Consider the following 24,382-nt stretch of genomic DNA (forward strand, 5'->3'; position numbering starts at 1 on the left):
TTCTTATCATCTTTAATAGAAATGATCTCCAGACACCCTTTTTTCCCCCAAAAAAGGCTGAAATTTTACTCATAGTGAAATAATACCTACTTTAAATAAGCTAATATGTAATATGTTGTTTTCTGACAATGTGAATTTAAATCATCACGTATCTCAGAGTTTAAGAAATAAGCACCAAAGGGCAAATTTTAATCAAACTGCCTCTTTTTAAGAGTCATATTTGCAAGTTGGTTTGGGCAATACCATTCTCTATCAGCCAGTACACTGGACTGCAAACACAGAAAAACGAAGGCCACTGAAATGAAGTGGAACCAGTTTGACAGAGTATGCTATCTCGTTTCAACAGATTGACTAATGTGAGGAGTAAGTTTGTTAGGCACTAAGGAGGAGAAGTCTGAAATCTTTTTGATGTAAGAGAGGTACAGTATAGAATGGAATCCATTCTTCTTTTCAGCTAATCATTTAAGTATGTGGAAGTCTCTGCAGAAATAATGGGATTTACAATACGGTAACAACATCAATACCCCAGAGTCTTATTCATCACACTGGGGAAATAGTCAGCAAGTTGTTTTATCGTGTGTAGCTTTGGGAAGTTGTATTAACAAATACTTTCAAATGGTTAAGAGTGCAAAAAACATAATTATAAGTGGTGCTAGGGAAGCTACACACTCAGATGGAGAACAGAGATAAAAATCGTCTGGAAAACCAAGGTAGAGGGTCTTTTTTCTTTTTCCCTCAAATTCCTTAACTATTTTAGAATTTCTGCTTTAGTTCACATATTTCCCCAACTTAAAATGGATTGTTTATATATCTAGATATATAAATTCTCTCTATATATACACATAAATATATACACACACAATGGCAAGTGAGAATTAATCACACAGAAAAAAATGGCAAGAACTTTTCTGGTGCTTTTTCAAAGTAGGCATGTTATTTACTATTTTTATTCCTTTTCTTAAAATAAGTCTGCTGAACTTAGCACATGATGGATACTCAAATGTTTCAGATTCATTAGACTGTTCATTCTGAGTTCACATAGAATACATAAAGCAGAGGAGCATTACTACAATTCTAGATTGAATTTGGTAGCTTCGACAATACTAGATTCTGTGATACTAGGCCAGGAAATGAAGACAAAAAAATGTTAAATTTTAGTCATGACTTTCAATCTCTTTTCTCACTAACCTTCAGACAAAACTAGCAAGGCAGCTACTGTTGAAAGCTTTACTTTCTTGCTGACCTTGCATCCCCATAAACGAAAGTGAAGAAAATATTATGAATTGTTTAAAAAATACAGAGAAGAGAAACAAAGACCCAAAGTGAAAATTTGTCTTGGAATCAAAGAAAATGTATTTTACAGGAATACTCAACAAAGCCAAAACCTTGCTCTTGTGGAATCTGTCACAGATCCCTGGGTGGATGTGCTATATATCTATCATAATGTGCCTCCAGCAATGCCAAGGGAGAGCCCTGGTATTTTCCTGATTCACAAGGAGAGAAACAGGCTGCCTGTTGAATCACCCTCCTAGCTTCCTGGGGTGCCTTCCATCGAGACACCGATGGAGGATTAAATAATGGTTACCATGACAGCTACCTAAATGCTGTCAGGAAGATATCAACAGATGCATTCCAGTGCTCCCTGAGAGCTAAACTGTTTTCCTTTGAAAGCCTCTATCATTTTAATAATTAAAGTGCTTCAATAATAGTATGCAAAACTGATCTAAAGAATTGATAAAATCCTTTTAAAAAAAACTAGGTAGGATGCCATATGAAGATACAACTCATCTCTATTTAAGATGCATTCCTTCTAATGAATGATGTTACTTACTAGGTTTTTAGAAATTAAAATGAATAATATCAAGGTGAAAATTTTTTTTATTAATTTTTTTAAAAATACCAAAAAACACCAAACAAACGCAAACATTCATAATTTTTTATCACTTGTTCTACATATATAATCAGTAATTCACAATATCATACACAGTTGCATATGCATCACCATGATCATTTCTTGGAACATTCGCATCTATTCAGAAAAAAGAAATAAAATGAAAACAGAAAAAAGTCATATATACCATATCCCCACCCCTCCCCCTCACCGATTACCAGCATTTCACTTTAAATTTATTTTAACATTTGTTCCCCCTATTATTCATCTTTATTCCATGTGTTTTACTCGTCTGTTGACAAGGTAGATAAAAGGAGCATCAGACACAAGGTTTTCACAATCACACAGTCACGTTGTGAAAGCTATATCATTATTCAGTCATCTTCAAGAAACATGGCTACTGGAACACAGCTCCACATTTTCAGGCAGTTCCCTCCGGCCTCTCTACTACATCAAGATAGTATAGAATAACAAGATGATATCTATTTAATGTGTAAGAATAACCTCCAGGATAACCTCTTGACTCTGGAATCTCTCAGCCATTGACACTTATTTTGTCTCATTTCACTCTTCCTCCTTTTGGTCGAGAAGGTTTTCTCTATCCCTTGATGCTGAGTCTCAGCTCATTCTAGAGTTTTTCTCAATCCCTTAATGCTGAGTCTCAGCTCATTTTAGGATTTCTGTCCCGCATTGCAAGGAAGGTCCACACCCCTGGGAGTCATGTCCCACGTAGACAGGGGGGTGGTGGTGAGTTTGCTTGTTGCATTGGCTGGAGAGAGAGGCCACAACTGAGCAACAAAAGACGTTCTCTTGGGGGTGACTCTTAGGCCTAATTTTAAGTAGGCTTGACCTATCCTTTGTGAGGTTAAGTTTCATATGAACAAACCCCAAGATTAGGGGCATAGCCTATAGCTTTGATTGTCCACACTGCTTGTGAGAATGTCAAGAATTCAACTTGGGGAGTTGAATTTTCCCCCTTTCTCACCCAAAGGGGACTTTGAAAATACTTTTTTATTCACTGTTCAAATCACTCTGGGATTTATCGGAGCAAACCAACAAAATCTCATGTCCTACTCAAGTTTCCACGTACTTATGGTGTTCAATTAAGCTGTCTACATAAGTTATATTAGAAAATGCACTAGTCAAAATACAAATTTTGCACGAAATAAACATTTTTTGCTTTAGTCTCACACATGAGGTAAAATTTTTAAATATTATCAAGGTGAAAAATTTTTAATGATTTTTTTTTAAGTTATAGAAACTCAAATTAGAGAATGCAAATCAGAATTCTTCAAGCATTTGCTGGCATCTTGTGGTCATGGGGCTGGTTTTATGTGTGCCAGTGTTTAGGTGTGTAATTACAGGTGAGAATCTGTATGTATTAAGTAAGAAAATGTTCTGTCCCCTCTTCTCCACCCCCACCCTCACCCCACTGCTTCCAGTTAATAGAGCATTCAGTGAGAGCAGAGAAAAACTCACCTCCTTTTAGGAGGACTACAGTAAAGCCTCAGCTACTGAGGAGCACATAGCATTAACAAAACGAGCATCACAGAAAGTTCGATGACCTCAAGGGCTATTGAAGCGCCTTTACTAAATGTTTTCATATCTTGGATGCAGGTCTGGAGTCTTCCTTGCTGCTTTTTTTATGGAGTATTTTCCTCCATTCCTTTCGTTTGCCCTCAAGATGTTGGCTATTACTTTTCTGTTGAGGTGTTCCTTGGGATCCTGGTAATTTTAGTTGCACAAACATTTATCAGAGACCTGTCATCTTTTGTAAACTGCTCTGGGTTAGGAAACAGTTAACTAAGTGCATCCGTCAGGGGCCAGTCGAGAAACAGATGGTCCTTCTGCACAAAGGAATTTAGTGGATTTTTGGGTGGGGGGGGGCAGTTTGCATGGGCGGCAAATCCAACTTGGGTCTCCCGCATGGCAAGCGAGCATTCTATGAGCAAAGGAATTTAATGATGAGACAGTTCATAGAGGCGTGAGCCGGACAAAAGGGATCCTAAGTGGCCAGCACATAGAAACTGGCACAGTGGGAAGTCCTTCCCACCCCCAGGTTTCTGGTGTTACAGAGCCTGGTGAGGGAGCTAAGCAGCCTCTGCCAGAATCCAGGCGAATCAATCTTTTCCCCTTCTTCACCCCTCCTATCTCCCGCCAGTGCCTCCCAACCAGAAGCCACAGGGCAAGGGAGCCTGGCTGATGCATTTCCTAGGGGTGAGCTTCCAGGTCAGGTGGAGGATGGATCTGGGGGTGGCAGGATGCAAATGGAGAAAAACCAGCCTACTGAACTCAGGCAAACTGTGGATTAAGTCAAAGTAGGCTTCTATTTGACCCCTCGTTCGACCCTCCCCTCCTTTTTTCCAGTTTCTTGGTCTTAGCTATATTGCTAGATTATATCGCCAGATATCTGACTTGTAGTTTGCTAGACATAGGATCATTCTTGGATTGATACTGGGAAATAAGATTATACTTTATGTAGCACCATACAGGTTTAAAACCACTGCATTTTAACATTCTAATATTTTAAACCTCATTACTGTTATCATGGATTAGATACTTCATCATATCATTATAGACTTTTATCTATAATACTTTTCTGACCACGCAAAAATAGATGTTTTTTCCTAAATATGGAATCGAGAAAATTCTCTGGTATTGACTTTTCACACCAACTACAAGGGTACATTTGTTGCACATGAATTGTAGGAAGCATGAGTCTTGCATGCTCAGATATGAGTGGCCCAGGACCCTGTTACTGTGAAGCTGTAGAAATCATCAGGCATCATCAGGAAAATGCCTTTATGATGGCTGGCTCCATCCTACATATGTGTAATATGAAAATCACCCGAAGTTTGTTTCTGAGCTTAGGTCTACTAAATTTTGTTTGAAAAGAGTTGCTTGGTATCCTGTCCATATTGCCTTGTCCTTATAATATTCAGTGCCAAGAAACTGACCTCCAACTGCTAACACCCACATTTCTTTGTCCCAGGGCTCTCTATTGCTGTTACCTTGCCCTTAGGGGCTGCTCTTGAGCAATGACTGATGGGAGCTACAGTTCAAATACCCCACTTCCCTCTCTCTGCTGGGATAACTCCAAGCCTGGGTCTTATTTTGCTCCCAGAATTTCCCTAGTAGGGTGAAGTGCCAATTGCCCACAGTGCTAGCTGGCTTGATTACACAAGCCTTTCCTTCCCTCTCTCATTTCTTCACTCCCACAAAATAAACTTCCTGTACTCTAATGCTTGCCTTGAGGTTGGCTTCTGGAGGAATCCAAAGTAGTAAAGAAGAATATTTTCATCTCCTATCTTCATAAACCTATAAAGGACAACCTGCGACGACTTTATAACAAATTACTCTTTCACTGAAGTTGAAAAAAACTGTCTCAGATCTTGCAACATTATCACTTACTGACTACCTACCATGTGCCAAGTTCTGGACTATGTGCTTTTATATATTATCTCATTTAATCCTCCTAACTGCCCTGACATAACAATCCTGTGCATTTTCATACTGTGATTTATTTAGATGTTTTACCATTTGCACTAAAAATACATAAATTTACATAAGATTTTTATTTTTATTTTTTGGGGGGTGCATGGTCTTGGAATCAAATCCAGGTCTCCTGCATGGAAGGCGAGTATTTTACCACCCAAATTTACATATTTTATGTATAAATGTATTTATTGCCACATTGTTCCCAATCCTTGAATTTAATGTAAGCCCCGAATTTATTTATTTTTAAACAGCTTTTTTTGAGGTATAATTTACATCTCATCCACTGAAAGTGTACAACTTGATATTTTAGTAAATGTATAGAGTTGTGCAACTATAACCACAATGCATTTTAGAATATTTCCCTCACCCAATAAAGTTCCTTTATGCCAGTGTACAGTTAATGTTTGCTCTCAAACCTGAGCTCTAGACAAACACTGATCTTTCCATCTCTTTAAGTTTGACTTTTATGGACATTTATTACAATATGAGGCCTCTTGTGTATGGCTTGTTACAATTAGCACAATGTTTTTGAGGATTATACACATTATACCATGTATCATTAGTTCATTCCTTTTAAATGCTGAGTAGTATTCCATTGTATGTTATGCCATGTTTTATTTATTCATTCACCAGTTGATGGACATTTAGACTATTTCCATGTTTGGGCTGTTATTGAGCACATATCTTGGTATGGACATATGTTTTCATTTTTCTTGGATAGATTCCTAGGAGCAGAATTGCTGGATCTTCTAGCAATTACGTTTAACTTTGTAAGACATTACAAAATTGTTTCCAGAGTGAGAGTACCATTTGATATTCATTCTACCAGCAATACATGAGGGTTCCAGTTTCTCTACAACCTCACCTTCACTTGATATTGTCTTTTTTTATTATAACCATTCTAGAATAGTGGTATGTCACTGAGGTTTTAATGTGCATTTCCCTAATGACTAACAATGTTGAACATTTTTTCATATGTGTAGCCACCTGTATATCTCTGCTGAAATGTCTATTTGAAATTTTACCCACTTTTTAATTGTCTCATTATTGAGTTGTAAGAGTTCTTTACATATTGTAGATTTAAGATATATGATTTGCAAATATTTTTTCCCCCAGTCTGTGGCTGGTCTTCTCATTCTCTTTCTGCTGTCATTTGAAGAACAAAAGTTTTCGATTTTGATTAAATCCAATTCATCAACATTTTTTTGTAGTGAAATGTGGTTATGGTGTTATATCTAAGAATTAATTGATTTTTAAATTACTTTTAGGGCCATTTCCTTAGTGCCTATAGCTAAGTCTGACATGTGTAGGACTATGAAATGAGTGTATATTTAATTTAATATGGATCTAAACAGAACAATTATCAATTAAATTGTCTGAGTTATTGACTAGCTGACTACATAGTTAAAATATGAAAGCAATGACCCATTTTCTTGTGTTAGGTAGCCCTAGGTATATACTTTTAGAAAAGAGCTGCAAGTCACAATTTGTCTATCTGAATTTTGGTCCTAATTATTTATGTCTGTACCTGTTACAAAACTGATCATGTGAATTTATATCATGAAAACAAATGAGATTTCACAAAAATATTAATAAAGCTCTTAAAATCCTTAAAAAGATGGTAATTATATAAGGTCGACTGCTAATGGTAGCCTAGGATTATAATTCTCTTTGATATTTCTAGACACTAACCCCACAAATAAATGCAATCAAATACCCAAACACATCAGGCAAAGTCATTTCTAGGGCATCTGTGTAACCTGTGAAAGAGGGAGGCAGTTGCCACTACAAAGCAGGCAAACAAACAGATACACACAGAAACATATGCCTCCAGGGTTTTTCCAAATATATTTGTCCTGACCTTGATTAGGAGACAACCAAAGAGTCCTCGAGATTCTAATTTTGCTGTTTAAAACAGAGAATCCAAGTCATTAAAACTTGCTCAAATTAGGCTCCACCTCAGGAAAAATATTTAACTACTTTTGAAAACGTACATACATTTGATAATATGTATACTAAGCCTCAAACTAAATGTAGTTCTAGGATCTTCAGTTATTATAGTAAGGAATAGATATTATTCAATTGGAACTTGATGAAAATAACTCTGAATTTTTAAAAAGTTCACCTGATTATAAGTACTGGTTTATCTGATAAGTGTACTGGTTGATTCTAATCGGGCAAAATTTTATAAAATAAATGAAACCTGAATGTTTTAATGATACCATAAAAATGTCAGAAAGTCTTTAAGTAAAAAATATTTAAACTAGAACATTTATCATTTTCAATAAGTTAAAACATTTAATTTTGAAAAGATAAATCATTCTCATGGTTTGAACACCAAGAGTTTAAATATGAATACAGTGAGACATCAACCTCTTATGCTTTCCATCCAAAGTTTTCATCCACCAACAGTTAGTTTAACCTGGTTTAACGCATAGACAAACCAATACAGTATTCGACCTTTTTCAGTTAACAAAAAAGAAATACTGAAGCTCTTACTATTAAAACATAAAGAAGTTTCTCTCTACCGCTCTCTTTTTTTTTTTTACCAGCTGCACAGTGTTCAAATGTGTGGCTATACCATAATTTAACAGTCTCCTTTGAGGTTTACATTGTTCCCAATCTCCTGCTATTCTAAACAGTATTGTAAGAAATAGCTTACCATTTCTCACATGTGGAAATATATCTGTAGGGTATATTTGAAAGATATAGGCAACTAACTGCCTCCCGTTTCCATGGGTTACACAGATAACTCTGTAAATGATTTTGCCTGAAATGTGTCAGTATTTGATTACATTTATTTGTGGGCTTAATTTCTAGAAATCTCAAAGAGCATTAAAATCTTGAATGAAAGCAAATAGCAGTCAAATTTATCCTACATGTAAATCCCTAGAAGTGAAATTGGAGGTTTGGAGTATATATGCATTTGTAGTTTTGATATGCTGCCAAATTCCTCTTTTCCCACAGCCTAGCCAAATCAGTGATGCCAGATATAATTCTATGCTATTTCATTTAGAAATATGCATTGAAAAGTGGGTTACCTATTAAAGAATTAGGAAGAAAGTAGGACAAGTTTATTCAGCAACCTACAGAGGTTTTCACTAAAAATATACATTCAGCATGAATTTATTATGCACCTACCACATTCCAAGAACTTCTAGGCACATGAAATTATATATATATATATATATAAACAAATCAGACCCAAATCTCTGCCTTTGTGGAGCTTACATTCTAGTTGGACATTTTGGAACGCCACGCTACTTTGAAAGATGCCAGTTAAATGTCAGTATCCTGTAAACGATCTGTTGAGATCCTCAGTACAGGCGCCAGACATATGCTACAAGTATTATTTAAAAACTAACTAGAGGCAATGTTGCATATGATTTCATTGCTCTCCATCAGGTCCTTTCAATAACAACCCACTTAAAAAGGAGCTGTTTTTATCTGACTCAATCTGCTGTTGGTAGTGATCAGCATACTGCGGAAATTGTGGTATCATCTGAGATTATGTTGTGAAATGGGAAGTGGAGTTACAGGCAGATCAGCAAGTGTACACAAACTGACTCGGTCTTCAGCTGAATCCAAGGGTGCCCAACTCAGGTTTGGGGAGCAGGAGGGATGAAGTTCCAACACTCCCATCAGGGTGGTTTCCTATTTGCAGTCTGCCCTTGTTTTGGTTCTAGAAAGAGATCACAGGGGATTCTATGGAAAATAGCGTCAGAAGCTATTATAAAGTAGCCATATTCTGTACGCTGAACCATACCATGGTAAAGGGAACATGTTAGAAACTGAGGGTGACAGGAGACATGGTGCCAAGGAAAGAAAGGTAGCTAAGGAAATGATATAGTACAGTCTCATATTTATTTTTTAAAATTCTCATTTGATGTATGTTTTCAAATATCTTAAAACTTTAACCCCCATTGGATTTAATTACATTTATGAGGAGGTGGCAAAGTTCAACTGTTAAATTCTTGCCAATCTCTTAAAGACTTCTTCTGAGTCTTTTAAATAAAAATCAGGGGCTTAGCTTGCTGTTTACAGAAGCCAGCCAGACACTGTGGCATCTTGAAGTATAAGGTGAAGGACAGAAAAACAGCCAGTCTCGGAGAGCGACTCTTCTTTTTCTGGTCTGTACTGCTACAATTTCATGATAGTTTGGTGCCCGGCACTATAATAGACACATCAACGAACAACTGATTAATGAATGAGTGGTGTCGGAAGCCCTAACAGTTTATTTTTCTCGAAGTCACTGAATTTTAAAGCTGGAAGGAGAAAGCCTTTGAGTTCAGCCAATACTCATTTAACAGCTGAGGTCGAGAGAGTGGAATGGCAAGTTATGGCAGAAACCAGTTCTTTTTGTCACGAGACTGTCCTCAAAACCCTTTAACGCCCATGACTTCGGGATTCTGTGCCGTCACACTGCAAACACTGCAAACTGGGATCACTTTTGACAATGACACTGCGACCCCTCGGGGCTTGCACCGGGCAGTCTCCGCGCGCCGCTGAGCGCTGACGGCGCTGTCGCGCTGCTGTGGGCGGCCGTCCCGGGTCCCCAGGGCCTCCTCGGCCCTCAGTCTGCACAGCCGGGTCTGCCCTGGCGGCCTCGGCGAAGGGCAGCCCGCGTGGACCCGGAGCTGGACTCAGTGTCCGCGGCGTCCAAATTTCAGCCCCCTGAAGCAGAGGGTGGCACTTTTCCAAGTCTCTGGGTGGAACTTTCGGGCCTGTGAAAGTCTGACGTAGGTCGGGCAGCAGCTCCCAGCCGAGGAAGGGCGCAGGTTGGGCCCACCGCCCCGCTTATCTTTCCCTGGGCTCATTTCTCCCACCCCAAGCCTCGGTTTGCTTTCCGGTCGCCCTTCCCTCGTTGCACCCACGAGCATTTTCTGAACGTTTCCCACTTGGTGTTTACAAGGTACTCTCCACCCACTGGGCGGGTTTCTCCCAGGCCTCCTCAGCAACCTCAGGCGCTCCCTCGGCGACCCCGCCCCCTGCCCAGATCGACAGCGGCCGCCTCACCCCGCGCCCGCGCGCCGCCCCGCCCGGCCCCCGGCGGGCAGCCCATCACGTGAGCCGGGCGCGCTCGGCCCCCGCCGCCCGCCCCGCCCCCGCGCCGGCGCGCTCCGACGTGCCCTGGCACTCACCCTCCCCGGAGCCCAGCCTGCCGGGGACGCGGTCGGCCGCGGCGGCACCGTTTATCCTCTCGACCCTCGCTGCGCCCTCCCGCCGCCGCCGCGCTGTGGGAGCGACCCTGCCTGTCGCGGGGGGCCGCCTCGCGCGTTTCGCCCTCCCGGCTCCCTGCCTGGGGCCGCCGGCCCCTCGGTGAGGCTGAGGGCGCGAGTCGTCGCGGACGGAGGGTAGCGCGTCCGGGGGGAGGGCGGAGAGCGCCTGCACAAAGGCGGGAGCCCGCCGGGCCGAGCGCTGAGCGTGGGGTGGGGGGCGTGTGCGGCTAGTGCGCCGCTCCTAGGCGAGCGTGGGGCGGAGGCCCGGAGTGCGGGGGGCGTGGGGCGTGGGGCGGTGGGCGCCGGGGGCGGGGGGAGGGGCCCCGTTGCTGCCAGCTCTTTGGCTAACGTGGGCGAGAGGGTTTTAAAGGCTCCAAGTTGTGGCGCTTCTGCCTCCTGGGTTTCTTGACTTCCTGTGTGCGGGCAGCGCCCGCTCGCCCCGCCCCCAGGAAGGAGGGTGTCGGTGTGTGTGTGTGTGTGTGTGTGTGTGTGTGTGTGTGTGTGTGTGTGTGTGTGTGTGTGTAGTGCGTGAGTGTGCGCGCGCTGCCGCTCTCCCTGCTCCGTGTGCCAGCTCCCTAACGCCCTGGGTAGAGGGTGTCGGGGTGTGTGTGTGTGTGTGTGTGGAGTGCGTGAGTGTGCGCGCGCTGCCGCTCTCCCTGCTCCGTGTGCCAGCTCCCTAACGCCCTGGGTAGGGGGTGCCCGGGATCCCACCTGCCACCTCCCAGCCGGACCCTTGACCTTACTTACCCCGGACACTTTCTGCTCTGCGGTTTGTGGAGGAGCCGCGCCCCTGCCGGGTGGGCCTATTACTACCCCCCAGCTCTTCTAGGAGGATTCTCCTCAGAGTCCTTGAATTAAAACATCCTCTTTACTGGCACGCTTCCCTCGTCCCATCTCAAGGTAGTTGATTGTCTTCCAAGAATGGCTGACCCTTCTGCCTTGTCGCTGAAGTTACTGCAGAGCCTCTGAGAAGAAATGGCCACACGGTCATCATTAGAAAAAAAGGCTGGGCCTGGGTTTTAGAGGCATGCGATCTTTTTCTTTTGCCTGCAGTAGCAGTTTTAAATAGGCTTGCGAAAGCTGCAGAAAAATGTTTAAAAACTACCTTTACTGAAAGTTCTAATGTTATTCCAGATGAAATGTTTATTGTAGGTCAAGGCTGTTAACATTCTTAATAACACGAGTCGTTGTGGCTTGCGTTATGGTTAATCGTAACATTTGGAAGTAGAGTTGATTGGCCATTTATGCACACAGTCTGAAGGGGAGGTAACCGGGAGGAAGGAGCACTGAATGAGGAGTCACTCGGGTTCCTGTTCTATAATCCATTTTTAGAGAGGACACCTTGGAAGAGTGGAATGTTAGTGAGAGGTTGTTTAAAAAGTATCTAGCCCCCAGCCACGCCCTTTCAAACGTAAGCGTTGGGAAACAGTGGCCTGGAGATGTATATATTTGTCCATATCTAGTTTTCCTTATCTGATCTATGGGAAGGTGCATTACATAATGGACCCTTTTTCTCTACCTCTCGTGGTCTGAGTGACACTATCTGATTTGATTGCTGGTCAGTATTTCTCTCTGATTTAAAAATGCCTTAGAAAGGTTGCAAATCAGGGGTTTGGGAGCCTAGAGCAGGGCTGAAGAGCAGGTAGTGAAGGCTTCATCTGAGCTGTGCCACCTGAAGAGCCAGACAAACTGGGTCAAATGTGTGACTGATGGCCACACGTCTCTGGAACAGTTTCTTTCTGGGGAAAATAAAGTGTAATTTTTCTGTATGTGTGTACACGTGTGTGCACCAGTGTTTGTGGGCAAATTTCTATTCATACTTTATCAGAAGGTTGGTACTAGAAAAAACAGCTTATGGTGAATATGCCTAAAATGGGCACTGCAATTTTATAATAAATAGTGGGAGACAAAAGTGAAATTAAACTTTTATTTTATCCTGTATTTCATACTTTTAGTTATACTCACAGATACGCTCTATTCTGTGGAATGAATCAGATATGAAAAGTATGTTAGTACCACATACCACCATTGTACTTCAAATCATGCTTTTCAGGTCTTTTAAGGAATCCATTTGGCCACCACCCTTGTGGTTTTTTCTTTTCTTCCAGGCGTTAACTAATTTAACTGTGCTAGATCCTCTTTTGTGGATGGTTTTATTGTCATTCAGCCATTTCCCTGTACCTTTCATTGACAATAAATGCCATGCACTTTCATTTTTGCACTTGATTAGTTTTTTATTTGAACTGAACTGCCAAATACATCCCTGAGGCCTAAATCAACCGTGCTTCTAACAAGCTCCCAGGTGATGGGATGCAACTGTTCTGCCCTGACCACACTATTCCAAATCAGTGTTAATAGAAATGGATTGCAAGTCACCTGTGCCATTTTAAAAGTTTCTAGTAGTCAGATTTTAAAAAGTTAAAGTGAAGGAAAGAAACAAGTGAATTTTAAAATTTTATTTAACTCATATTCCAAATATTTTAACATGTAATCAATATAAAAATTATAATGATTAATGAGGTATTTTATGTTTTTTTCTAAGTCTTTGAAATACCTTTCGTATTTGACATTTACAGTATGTCCCATTTCATATTAGCCACATTTTGAATGCTTAATAAGCCACTGGTAACTAAATGCAACCATGTTGGACAGCTCAGTTCTTAAGAGTACAGAGGATAGACCAATGTCATTTAAAGTGTATTCTCAGATTGTCTTCATCAGCAACTGTTGGGAACTGGGATATGCAAATTTATGGGCTCCATGGCATATACGTCTGCATTGGAATATATGGACGATGGGGCCCAGTAATCTGTGCTTTTTAAAAGCCCTCCAGAACGTGACAAAATGTAATGTGGGATGATGATATAGTATGTGAATATATTTCACTAAAATTGCAAAAAAAAAAAAGAAATAGTAATAATGTGGATCCTGGTACATAAAAATGATGTTAGGGAAAATTAGAGGAAATCTGAATAAAGGGTAAACTTTAGCTAATCTAATAATGTATTAGCATTGGTTAATTGTGACAAATGTAAGATATTAATAGTAGGGGAAACTGAGTGTAGGGTATATGGGGACTTTCTGTGCCACCTTTGCAGTAATTTTGTAAATTTAAAACTATTGTAAAAATAAAAAGCTTATTGAAACAAAAGAAGCTCCCCAGGCGATTCCATTGCCTACTAAAAGTTTGGGAAGCCTGTGTCTAGATGATTAATATGACTTAAATTGCTGTGGCTTGGGTAGGCACAATGGTGGCTGGGGTTAGGTCTGGTAGAATAGTAATAGTATTTTTGTACTAAGAGCTAAATATTGTCTAGCACTTACTGCCAGGAACTATAATAACTGCTTTACACATATTCATTTTGCTCTCCAATATGTGGTATGTCCTGTTAATAAGCTCTATTTTATAGATAGAAAAAGCTAAGGCCCAGAAAAGTTGAGTGTTATGCCTTAGGTCACACAGCTAGTGTCAGAGACAGGATGTTTGAGGAGCAACTGATTTTATGTAATGGTTACATTTTTGAGTATTTTTCTACTCTCACTACTTTTACTTCCTTGAGTAAACAGTGATTAATGTCGATATTCTGTATCATGCTTTATATAATAGTTTATCACGTTTTCTCTTTACATTCTCACCAGGATCTTTTAGGTTTGTTTTGTTTCTTTGTTTTACAGATCAGATGCTTGGGCCTGAGAGCTGATAAATGACAAAGCCTAGATTTAAATTTCAGGCTTCTGTCCCTGAGTCCTGTGCTTTCTTTTAAAAATTTAGAATACATTTTGAGGTTAAAGTGGTATTTTAAATAAAAGTTTGATGAAAATTGCTTGCATTTTGCTTTATAATATTGGGTGAAAAAATCAGGTTTATTGAGATATAATGTACATATACTAAAATACACTAAAACTCAGCAAGAAAAAGAAATATAGTATAGATATATACAACAGAGTGGATGAATGTCAAAAGCATTATGCTAAGTGATACAAGCCTGACTTAAGCTACATGCCGACTGATTTGTGAACATTCTACTCAGTTTTTGCTGCTTTGAGAAAGCAGTGGTTAATGTGGATCATGCTTAATAATTTACTAAGTATTTTTACACCTGTTCTCTTTGCATTCTCACAAGGATCTTTTGAGGTTTGTGTCATTTTCGTTGTTTTACAGCTAAATGTGCCACAATTTATTTAGGTATATACTAGTTTATAGATCTTTAGGTTGTTCCAGTTGCTGGCTGTTATTAACATTATGAATAAAGCTGCTGTGAACATTCATGTAAAGCCTTTGCGTGGACGCATTTTCATTTTTCTTGAGTAAATACCTGGAAGAGAGACTGCTAGGTCACATGGTAAGTAGATGTTTACAATTAATAAGAAATTGCCAAATTGCTTTCCAAAGTGGTTGTACTATTTTGCATTCCCACCAGCAGTGCAGGAGAATTCCAGCTGCTTTTGTCTTTGCCATACAAAATATCTTTTGTAGTTTTAAAGTTTTTTTTTTTTTAAATGTTAACCCTTCTAATAGATGGGTAGTGATTTCTGGTCGTTTCAGTTCACATTATTGGCATATTTAACAGCTTTATTGAGGTATCATGGTTTCTTCTCTATTCTATTTTGTGCTCTGATCTTTTTTTGTACTTAGTTTTGGCTTGATTTGTTCTTTATTTAGTTTTTTAAAGTGGAAGCTTTCCTGTAACCACTACTTTATCTGTATCCCACGAATTTTGAGATGTGTTTTCATTCAGTTCAAAGCGCTTTTTAATTTCACATTGATTTCTTTTTTGACCTTGAGTTACTTACAAGTGCTTTGTTTAGATTTCAAGAGCTTTTGATTAATTTGTGATTTAATTCCTTTGAGGTCAGAGAAGTTACGTGTATGATTTGAGTCATTTTAAACTTACTGAGACTTGTTTTATGGCCTAGGATATGGTCATCAGGAAATGTGTGTTATGAGAAACCAGTGAATTGTTCCAAAGTGGTCCTACTGTTCAGCATTCCTGCTAGCACTATATCCTCACCAGCGCTCTGTCTTTTTAAATTTATTTTTATTACTTTTTAATTTTTAGTCTTTGTAATTGGTGTGCAGTGATATGTTGTTTTGGTTTTAATTTTCGTCATTCGGACTTTGATGTGTTTTTTTTGTTGTTGTTGCTAAAGTAATTATATTTGAATAACAATGATGACTCATGGAGTGTTTTCCTCCCACTAGAGGACAGAAAGCTGTGAGAAAATGGTGATAATTCATCATTTGTTTATGTGCTACATAAGTGCTGCTTCTCAGTTGCTAAAAGTTTGAATGTTATTTGGATGTTTTTGGTGCTATGTATATGTATTTACACACACACATATATATCATAAAATTCACCAGTTTAACCATTTTTAAAAGTGTACAATTCAGTGTCATTAATTACATTTACATGTTTTGCTACCATCAGCATCATCCATTACCACACCTTTTCATCACTTCAAACAGAAACTCTGTATCCATCATCAATAACAACATATCCCCCCTCTCCCCAGCCCTTAGTAACCTCTAATCTTTGTGTTGTAAGAATAGGTAGGCTTTGACAAATGCATAATGTCGTATATCCACCATCGCAATATCATAAAGAAAACCTTTACCTACCTAAAAATGTCCCTTGTGTTTTACTTACGCAACCCTTCTTCCTCTTCCTCAACCCCTGGTGATCACTGTATGATGATTTTGCCTTTTCCAGAATGTCATATAATTAAAACCGTACAATATGTGGCTTTTTCATATTGGCTTCTTTCATTTAACAAGCTATATTTAAGATTCATTAGTGTTTTTTTGTGTGGCTTGATAACTCATTTCTTTTTATCACTGAATAGTATTCCGATGTATGAATGTCCTGTACTTTCTTTATCTACTCATCCATAGAAGGACAACTTGGTTGCTTCCAGCTTTTGACACTTAGGAAGAAAGCTGCCTTAAAACATTTACATTCAAAGTTTTATGCGAACAAAAGTTTTCAACTCTTTTGGGTAAATAACTAGGAATATGATTGATGGGTTGTATGATAATACTATATTTAGCTTTGTAAGAAACTGCCAGACTATCAAAGTGGTTTTCCGTTTTCTGTTTCCACCGTCAATGGAGAGTTTCTCTTGCTCCATATCCTTACCAGCATGTCTTTTTTAAATTTTAATTTTAGCCATTCTAATAGGTATGCACTCCTGTCTTGTGTTTTAAATGCTAGTTCCCTAATGGCATATATTTTTCATTATCTTTTCATATGCTTTTTTGTCTTCTGTGTATCTTTGTCAGGTGTCCAGATCTTCAGGCCATTTTTTTATTGGGTTGTTTATTTTCTTATTGTTGGATTTTAATAATTCTTTGTTTATTTTGGATACAAGTCCCGTATTAGATATGTGTTTTGCATGTATTTTTTCCAAGTTTGTGGGCTGTCTTTTCATTCTCTTACTAGTGTCTTTTTCAGAGCAGAAGTTTTTTTATTTTTAATGAAATTCAATTTATCATTTTTCCCCCATGGATAATACTTTTGATATTGTATCTAAAAGCTCATCACCAAACTTCTGTTCATATTTCTTCCTTTTCAAAGTGGAATATTTTCTCCTTTCTGAGTAATTTTGTTTGCCCCATATTTGAGTAGGACTTTATGGCATTAATTTTTCTAAAATGCCTCATGCAAATTGTTTTGCATTTCCTTTACCAGTTCACGATTGACTGTATTCTCTTCTGCTTTCCAGATACTTGATTATTTTTTGTATCCTTTCTGTTACTACTATTTTTGCTATTTCTATATGGCCAGATTATTTTATGATATTAATCAGTGTATAGTCTTTTTCTTTAGTTAGTCTATTTAAATATAGATGAGAACTGTCTTGTATTTTGTATCTATTCTTAGAAAACAGAGGTCAAGAAAAAATTATAAGCACCTCATAGTGTCTTATGATTTCTTGTTACAGGTACAGAACTTAGAATATTATTTCGTGGACTTATCCTAGAATTGTTCTTTACCTTTTGGTTGTACTCATTCAGTTTAATTCAGTTCTTTATTAGGTCCTTATTTAGGGGTGGTTGATTTTAACCAAGTACTTTTAAAACTACTTGGGAGACTTAATGGCAAGAATGAAGTTTTAAATTGTGGTATTTTAAAGTTGGCTATTTTTTACTTGTTTGTTTGAGGATATGTTAATGTTGATGTTTTATTGTTCACAAGATTAGAATTGCTAAGCAGTATATACATATGTGTATATACACATAATTATGTGTGAATTATGAGTACATTTACTGTATTTCTCTAAAGTGTTTGTTTACTTATTTCTATTTTTATTTTTAGTATATCCCTCGTAAGGATATCTATCATGCTGAGAGATGTAGTTGGAGAACACAGATGTCTTGGGGGAGGAAAATAACATTTGCTGAGCTGTATAATATGTGGTAGGCTTCTTAGGAGGTAGCACAGGAAAGAAAATTAAAAAAATGGCAGATGGAAAGGAGGCGGCTATTAGATGATAAAATAACATGATAGAAAGTTCTGAATATGACTGGGGGAAGAGAAGTAAAAAAATGTAAACAGGTGTTTATGTGTGAGTCTGTGTTCTTGTTGAGATACGAAGCAATGGTTGAGGTAAGGGAGGAAGAAGACTAGTAAGAGGTATTAAAACTTCATGGGTGGTTTTGAAACTCTTAAAAGAGTAGTAGGGTGTACTGTACAGTAGTTACATAAAAGCTCCCTATATAATTGTGTTGGGGTACTTGATAGATGTAAGTGTGTGAGATGAATATGGATGGAGGAGTGAGAGGGCATCAGTTAGAGGAGTGTTGAGCTCAGAAAGCAGTGTAGTTGAACAAGTAAAATTCTAACCAGAATGCTTGAGAGGGTAAGAGAGTACTCATCTTCATCTAAAGAGGGAAATATATAGATGTGGGAATAGAGGAAGGAAGAAGCAAACAAAATGTACAAATAAAACTTTTGATTTAATACAATTTATGTTTTTAAGTAAAAACAGCAGTGTAAATTATTCATGGATCTGCAGATATTTTTACTTAGATCTGTTTTTAGAGCCACCCTATAACTATTATAATTCTTTTTTAATCCATTCTTTATAATAAGGCTTTTCTTTTCTTTTTAATTTTATCTAACCTTTCCTAGACCTTGAACTACAGTATATAATTTTTGCTTATATGGCTTTATAGAAGTTTATAATTTTTAGTAATCTATTTTAAGGCTTTCCCAGCTTCACCTCCTTCCACACTCTTCCCCCCAACCCCCCCAACACCCACCCCCTAGCCTTGACTCAAAATCTGTCTCAGGTCCTGGTCTTTTATCCTGGTGTGCTCACTCTTACTCATTTTACCTGCCTTTTTATCTAGATACCTTTTCTATATACATATCTTCGAACTATTCTTTCTCCCTTGTCTCCTCCCACTTGTCCTTGCCTCTTACTAAAACTCTGGATTAGATGTCTCAAGTTGGATATAGAGAAAATGACTCCCTTATCTTTCTTCCGAACTCCTCCTTCATATTTCTCTTTTTAGTCACCAGGGATGGTGTAGTCATAAACCCTGACAAGAAAGATTAAACATGGATTGCCCTTTAACTCATTGTTGTGCCCTCTCCCTCTAGCATGAAGTCCTACAGCTTATTGTTTGTTATTCTTCATATTTTCCTTTTTGCCATTCCTATTTATAATGGCTGACCAATTATAGTATGTCCGAGCTACTATAACCTGAAAAGTAGCTGCTTATTTCCTTTCTCATCTTCATAAATTCAAAGATATCTTTATGTTATTTTACTGTGTCTCAGGAAATAAAAAGAAAAGCAGATCACCGGAGGATAGGTATTTCAGTGTGAAAATTTGCAAAGTTGGAAGTGAAAATCTTTTATGTAGGTAAGAGGATGAAAGTACTGAGTGACTAATGCCCTGGTCATGCATGAAAGCAACAGCTTTGAATATAGCAGCACAGAAAATAATTTTGGGGGCGAGATTAGGAGTGAAAGTTGGAAACTGTGTGCTTAATTTAGAGATTCTAAGGGTAGTTAAAATAGACACACAGTTCTATGACTTCTTAGAGATTCTATGGGAACTTAAAATAGACACATACAATTCTATGGCTTTTTAAAGATAATTTTCTCCACCTCATCATGATCATTTTAATCTGTTTTAAACAGAACAAAAAAATGTGTTTCAAATAATAGTGTTAGCATCTAATTGCTTATCTTATAAAGCTTTTGACTTTATTATTATCTACTAGTAAAAGATTATCTTTTTCTTTAGTATATAAATTGTACGCTGTGCCTAAAATCTGGCTCTCTTTGTGCTATTCATTTTTCTTAATTGGGACAGGATGATCTTTCTAGACTTTTAACATAAAAACTTACTGTTTTTTCCCTTCAAGTATATTAATGCATTTGTTGAAAGGCAACTTTTGTTAACAGCTGGAAATATATTATCCTAAACGAATAATAAAAAATATGTGTACCCTGTAGATTGAATACTAGTTGTTGACAGGTATAATGTAAATTTGTAAGTATGTTTAAAAAGTTTTGGTGATATGAATAGATAGAAGACCAGGCCCTAAAAACATTGGCCCTGATATGATATGAGTAGTGTAGACAGTCCAGACAAATTAAAATTGAGAGAATACAGGACTAGTTTAAAAGCATAAAAAAATCCAAGGCAATGTGTGCAAAATAAAACTTGTAGAGGTATTTGCCTTAAACTGTACTGTTTCCTAAACATTTGAAGAAGGTAATTAATTCCGGGTAAGATTGCTCTTTGAAGTGCCTGTTGGCACCTTTACCTCTTTTGTTTCTTTGTTTTTAAAATCTTTAAAAAAAAAAAAATCATAATATGCATATGGAAAAATGGTATTAAATAAAAATGAAATTAAATGAATTATTTTAATGGGAATTGTTTAACCACCTCCTGGATCAAGAAATGAAACATTGTTAGCCCTTAGAATCCCTCTTTATGCTGCCCATCTCTCCTCTGTAAAGGACTTTCTCTTAATCTGTGTGGTAATTACTTCCTTGCTTTTCTTTTTAGTTTCATCACTTAAGTTGATGGGCTTTTTAAAATTAATTAATTTATTAATTTAAAAAAATTAACAACAAATGAACAAAAACATTAACATATGATCATTCCATTCTACATATATGATCAGTAATTCACGATATCATCACAGTTGCATATTCATCATTTCTTAGAACATTTGCATAAATTCAGAAAAATGAAAAGACAACAGAAAAAGAAATAAAGTGAAAACAGAAAAAAAAAAGATTATACATACCATACCCCTTACCCCTCCCTTTCATTGATCACTAGCATATCAAACTAAATTTATTTTAACATTTGCTCCCCCATTATTTATTTTTATTCTATATGTTCTACTCGTCTGTTGACAAGGTAGATAAAAGGAGCATCAGACACAAGGTTTTCACAATCACACAGCCACATTGTGAAAGCTATATCATTATTCAGTCATCATCAAGAAACATGGCTACTGGAACACAGCTCTACATTTTCAGGCAGTTCCCTCCAGCCTCTCCACTTTCTTGAATAACAAGATGATATCTCCTTAATGCGTAAGAATAACCTCCAGGATACCCTCTTGACTCTGTTTGGAATCTCTCAGCCATTGACACTTATATTGTCTCATTTCACTCTTCCCCCTTTTGGTCGAAAAGGTTCTCTCAATGCTTTGATGCTGAGTCCCAGCTCATTCTAGGATTTCTGTTCCACGTTGCCAGGAAGGTCCACACCCCTCCGAGTCATGTCCCACGTAGACAGGCGGAGTGTGGTGAGTTTGCTTGTTGTGTTCGCTGGAGAGAGGCCACATCTGAGTAACAAAAGAGGTTCTCTTGGGGGTGACTCTTAGACCTAATTTTAAGTAGGCTTGCCCTATCCTTTGTGCAGTTGAGTTTCATATGAACAAACCCCAAGACTGGAGGCTCAGCCTATAGCTTTGGTTGTCCACACTGCTTGTGAGAATATCAAGAATTCAACTTGGGAAAGTTGAATTTCTCCCTGTTCTCACCATTCCCCGAAGGGAACTTTGCAAATACTTTCCCACTCACTGATCGAATCACTCTGGGATTCAGTTGATGGGTTTTTAAAAATAATTTTATATTAATGAGTCATGCTGTCTGTAATTATTTGTTGTGCTTCTTTTATTCGATTAATCAATATTTTATTTTAAAATTAAAAAAAAATTTTAGAACATTTTTTATTGTGAAATATATATACAAACAAACAGTAAATTTCAGAATACATTGTAACAAGTAGTTATAGAACAGATTTCAGTTTGTTTTGTGTTGCATTCCGCAGTTTAGGCTTTTCCTTTTAGCTGCTCCAAGACACTGGAGATTTAAAATAAATATCAATATAGTGATTAAGCAGTCATACTCATTTGTTAAATCCTGTCTTCTCTGTTATAACTCCTCCTCCTCCCATAATTCTTCTTCCAATCTTTAGGTGGAATTTGAGCTATCCCCTTTCTAACGTTTTCATTTTGGATAGGGAAATGGAACTATATTTGATGTTCTTCAAGAGGCTGGCCCCTTCTGGGTTTCAGGACTTCAGAACCAATCTGGTGGCTGTAGGTTTCTTGAAAGTAATCTTAGTGTGTGAAACTTTTGTAGAATCTTAGATAGAGACCTAGATGCTCTTTAGGGTTAACAGGAATGGTTTTGGTTAGGGTTCAGCAAACCCTGGTAATTACCAATATCAAGCTGAAGCTCGCATAAGAGTAGCCTTCAGAATAACCTCTTGACTCTATTTGAACTCAAGCCACTGATACCTTATTTTGTTACATTTCTTTTCCTCCTTTTGGTCAGGCAGATGTTGTCAAACCCATGGTCCCAGGGTTAGGCTCATCCCTGGGAGTCATGTCCTGCGTTGCCAGGGAGACTTTCACCCCTGGATGTCATGCCCCACAAAAGGGGGAGGGTAATGGTTTTCCTTGCAGAGTTGGGCCTAGAGAGAGAGGCCACATGTGAGTAACAAAAGAGGTTTTCTGGAACTAACACTTAGGCATAAATATAGGTAGGTGTATATGCTTCTTTTTCACGTAGCATGCTTTTGAGATTAATTAATGTTGCTGCATACAGTTGTAGTTTGTTCATTTGTATTGATATTTTCGAATTTATCCACTCGACTTTAATAAACATTTGGGCTATTTACAGTTTTTGACTGTTATGAAAAATGCATTTATGAATATTCTTATACATGTTATGTGGTATATGTGTGCATATGATTTTGTTGTGTAGAATTTCTAGATCATTCAACTTTATTAACTAATGCCAAACTAGTTTCCGGAGTGCAACCACTAATCACAAATTATACACCCACCAGCAGGGTAGAAGAGGTCTTACTGCTTTACATCCTTATCCGCACGTGGTGTAGTCTGCCTTAAATTTAGCCATTCTAATGGGTGGTTAGTAGTATGCCATTGTAGTTTTGATCTGCGTTTCCTTGATGACTATGAATTTGAGCACCTTTTCATGTTTATTGGCCATTTGAATATCTTGTTTTGTAGTGCCTGTCGTAGTCTTTAACTGATTTTGTTGGTAGGGCTGTCTTTTTCTTATTGATATGTAGGAGTTTTTTTTTTCTTTATAAGAACCTTTTTTACTCATATATGTGCTGCAGATACTTCTCCCAGTTTGAGACAGGGAGCATATTCCTGGACATCATCCTAATGATTCTGATTAAGTCTTAGATGGAGCCCTGGAATATTTATTTATTTATTAAAAAAAAATGAACTAACACAACATTTAGAAATCATTCCATTCTACATATGCAATCAGTAGTTCTTAATATCACATAGATGTATGATCATCATTTCTTAGCACATTTGCATCGATTTAGAAAAAGAAATAGCAAGACAACAGAAAAAGAAATAAAATGATAATATAGAGAAAAAATAAAAATAAAAAATACAAAAAATATATATAAAAAACAGAACAAACAAAAAAAAACTATAGCTCAGATGCAGCTTTATTCAGTGTTTTAACATAATTACATTGCAATTAGGTAGTATTGTGCTGTCCATTTTTGAGTTTTTGTATCTAGTCCTGTTGCACAGTCTGTATCCCTTCTCGCTCCAATTACCCATTATCTTACCCTATTTCTAACTCCTGATGTTCTCTGCTACCAATGACATATTCCAAGTTTATTCTCTAATGTCGGTTCACATCAGTGGGGCCATACAGTATTTGTCCTTTAGTTTTTGGCTAGTCTCCCTCAGCATAATTTTCTCTAGGTCCATCCATGTTATTACATGCTTCATAAGTTTATTCTGTCTTAAAGCTGCGTAATATTCCATCGTATGTATATACCACAGTTTGTTTAGCCACTCGTCTGTTGATGGACATTTTGGCTGTTTCCATCTCTTTGCAATTGTAAATAATGCTGCTATAAACATTGGTGTGCAAATGTCCGTTTGTGTCTTTGCCCTTAAGTCCTTTGAGTAGATACCTAGCAATGGTATTGCTGGGTCGTATGGCAATTCTATATTCAGTTTTTTGAGGAACCGCCAAACTGCCTTCCACAGTGGTTGCACCATTTGACATTCCCACCAACAGTGGATAAGTGTGCCTCTTTCTCCACATCCTCTCCAGCACTTGTCATTTTTTGTTTTGTTGATAATGGCCATTCTGGTGGGTGTGAGATGATATCTCATTGTGGTTTTGATTTGCATTTCTCTAATGGCCAGGGACATTGAGCATCTCTTCATGTGCCTTTTGGCCATTTGTATTTCCTCTTCTGATAGGTGTCTGTTCGAGTCTTT

At 38.0% G+C, this 24,382-nt stretch overlaps 1 protein-coding gene across 4 annotated transcripts in view; it reads left to right on the top strand.

The window, feature by feature from the left end:
- Positions 1 to 10,512: 10,512 nt before the first annotated feature.
- Positions 10,513 to 24,382, top strand: part of ARHGAP12 (Rho GTPase activating protein 12) — a 129,565-nt gene continuing 115,695 nt past the window's right edge. For 3 of the 4 annotated variants that reach the window (XM_077152286.1, XM_077152294.1, XM_077152302.1), the window contains exon 1: positions 10,513 to 10,708. The gene's annotated coding sequence lies outside the window, so the exon portion shown is untranslated. The remainder of the gene's footprint in view (positions 10,709 to 24,382) is intronic. The other variant, XM_077152278.1, reaches the window with a different exon arrangement.

The sequence above is a fragment of the Tamandua tetradactyla genome, chromosome 1 (genome assembly GCF_023851605.1).
Source record: "Tamandua tetradactyla isolate mTamTet1 chromosome 1, mTamTet1.pri, whole genome shotgun sequence".
NCBI lineage: Eukaryota > Metazoa > Chordata > Mammalia > Pilosa > Myrmecophagidae > Tamandua > Tamandua tetradactyla.